The sequence below is a fragment of the Euphorbia lathyris genome, chromosome 2 (genome assembly GCF_963576675.1).
Source record: "Euphorbia lathyris chromosome 2, ddEupLath1.1, whole genome shotgun sequence".
Classification (NCBI taxonomy): Eukaryota; Viridiplantae; Streptophyta; class Magnoliopsida; order Malpighiales; family Euphorbiaceae; genus Euphorbia; species Euphorbia lathyris.
In genome coordinates, this window is record NC_088911.1 from 104,462,965 (window position 1) to 104,466,095 (window position 3,131).

The 3,131-nt window shown below is 34.1% G+C and overlaps 1 non-coding gene across 1 annotated transcript; it reads right to left on the reverse strand.

Annotated features, from left to right (window-relative positions):
• Positions 1-2,553: 2,553 nt before the first annotated feature.
• LOC136221291 (small nucleolar RNA R71) lies at positions 2,554-2,659 on the reverse strand. Its single transcript, XR_010685065.1, has one exon. It is a non-coding gene; the product is annotated as a small nucleolar RNA R71 (small nucleolar RNA).
• Positions 2,660-3,131: the final 472 nt, after the last annotated feature.

A 3,131-nucleotide genomic window follows, 5' to 3' on the forward strand; every position in this document is an offset into this window, starting at 1 on the left:
AAATTGTTTTCCCTTTTGACTATATAACAAAGTGGTGGAGATTAGATTAAAGTGAAAATTCATAGTAATGCATTCCTTGTATAGAATCGAGAGCTTCAAGTATATTTTTGTCTAAACACATGTGTGAATTGAGTGACCACATTGTGAGAGTTATCAAGCTTTGTGTATTTGATTTCGATAACATTGTTGAACTTGGTGTCTTACTTAACTATTGAATACAAAATTAACTGTGAAAACTTCTGATGTTTTGATTATTATTGAGATTCATTTCCATAATGCTTGGTAATTTGAATTTGATAGTCTTGGAGGATATTGATAATTGTTTTTGTGTTTTGTTTTAGTTTAGTTAGTGTTATTCTTGCTTAGGGACATGTTAAGCCCCAAAAGATACCTAAAATATCATTAAAATTTACGTCAGTTTTGTCATGAAATCGTACTAATTAATTATATCTATTTAGAGTACTTTTACGTCTATATATGTTTCTTTGATGCAAGGTACATAATTATTTGGTTAAATCCAAATAGGAGCTAAAACGGATAAAAAACGAAGGAAAAACCTAAGTTACGAGCCAAAAGTATGAGAAAATCAGCGCACCGATACGATGAGACAGGAACGGAGCGAGACCGGGAAGAACAACCCGTGTCGCGACCGAGATTCCCATATCTCGGTCGCAACACGCTAAATCGAGGCACGAAGTCAAAGTTCGTTCTGAGGAAAAATTGCTACTGAGATTCCAGAATCTCGATACGACCAGCAGTCAATTTAGCACTGATTTCACATGTCATAAATTCAAAAAAACGTGTCTATTTGGGTGGATAGAAATGTCCCTTCACAGCGGACACGACTCTTCAACATCTATAAATAAAGAGTTGATTTCAGAATTCAAAGAAAGTTGGTTAATTAAGATTTTAAAGAGCAGATATAATGTTGAGATTCTGAGTCAGAAAAGACTCAGAGATTAGTTTTGAATTCCGTAAAGCAAACTTGTTGTACACAAGATTGTTCTTAGATTATTACAAACACAGTAGCGATTAAGTTTAGATTAAGAGTTGTACGAAGACAAGTTCTCATTCTGGTAGTAGATCCGACAATCTCCATTCCGAAGATTCAACGAGAAAAACTAACGGCTGAAGCGCCCCAGGGTCTAACAAACCTACGAAGTTTGAGGAAAGGATTGACAACCCGAAACTCAAATTAGTTAAAATGCTATCCATGTTTTTTTTCTGTTAACTTGTGAAGATTCATAATTCTATAATAAAACGTTTACTTTATTCAATAAATATTTATGTTGTTACTTTGATGTTATCTTCGAAGTAAGGTTCTGGTGTTTTCATTAAAACGTATTTAATTTCATATAATTACAAGGAAACTCAGTTGAACACTTAAAAGAATTAGTTTTTATGAAAGATATGATCGTTGAATCGACTTATCGGATATAAATACCAATTTGATTAAGGTAGAAATCTGCTCCGATCCAGAGAGATTTCTACGGTTCAAAGCCTGTTAATTGAACGAATTTACGATTTATTACATGTTCATAATCTTACCAAAGTTAAAGTTGTTTTCTTTGCTTAATGCGAATAAGTTTTATACTTTTCTCACTTTAAACACAAAAGTTTATGTCTCGTAATCCAATCTTGAGACAGAATTGCATTCTAATTTTCAACTTATATTTCTCATCTGATTCTGATCAATTCAATTCAATTCAATCCAATTCAATTAAACGATTTTCTATAATATAAACCTAAAGACGTAATTTAAACTGTATCAAAATAAGTTTTCATGAAAAAACATTCCCTTCGGATCGATATCTTTTTATTACTACAAGCCAAACAGTGCACTTGCGGAAATCGCTCAACAAGTTTTTGGTGCCGTTGCCGGGGAACGCCAAAATTTTTTACAAAAATTTAGATTTTTCGTGTTTTATTTTGAATCTAGGTTTATACATACTTATATTATTTTTTATATTTTATTTATTTAAATTTACTTACAATTTTATTTTTCAATTTTTTTTGAAGGTACTTTCAGTTCGTGCAAAAATTTCAAGTTCATGCATAGTACTCGAAGTTCAGGCATTCAACCGGAATTATTCGATCCAGAAATTGACAGAACAGTAAAAAGAAAGAAAAAGAAAAAGAAAGAGAAACAAAATCCTGAACCACAACCAGAAACCATGGAAATCCCACCCACACTTATGGATTACGCTAGGCCAGAAGTGGCCGATGTAACAAACAGTATAGTTAGACCCCAGATAAATGCACACTAATTTGAAATTAAGTCAGCTTTGCTTAATATGTTGCAAAATAATGTGACATTTTATGGATTACCTAACGAAAATCCAAATACCCATTTAACAAGTTTCCTAGAAATTTGCGACACTTTCAAGATGAATGACGTGCCTGCCGAAGCAGTCAAACTTCGCCTATTTCCTTTCCCTTTGAAGGATAGGGCCAAAGTTTGGTTAACTTCTATGCCATCCGCGAAATTCGGAACTTGGGACCAATTAGCCCAAGCATTTTTATCCAAATTTTTCCCTTTAGCAAAAACCGCAAAAGTTATAAAAGAATTAACATCCTTCACACAATATGATAATGAAACCCTTTATGAAGCATGGGAATGTTTCAAGGAACTTCAACGTTTATGCCCACATCACCACTTGCCCGATGAACTTTTGATGCAGACATTTTATAACGGAATAAATCCCACAACCAGAGGTTCATTAGATGCTATGTTGGGAGGGTTATTTATGAAGAAGACATCCGTCCAAGCGAAAGAACTTTGAGAGGAAATGGCGATCAACAGTAGTATGTGGCCTGCTGAACGTGGACACACACCAGTGGCGAAACCATCATCCTCAACTTCATCACCAATTAGTTAATCTCGATCCGATCGCGATGTTACAAGCCCAATTTTCTGCGTTATCGCACAAAATTGACAAGTTTATGACACCGTGTGACACTAATGGTAACCCAATCCAAACGGACTTGGATTATGATGGTATGGATGAGGTTGAACAGGTAAACTTTGTCCAAGGACAAAATCAAACTAATAACCCTTATTCTAATACTTATGATCCCAGATGGAGGAATAATCCTAATTTTAGTTGGAAAGAGAATAATAATGCTGGTGC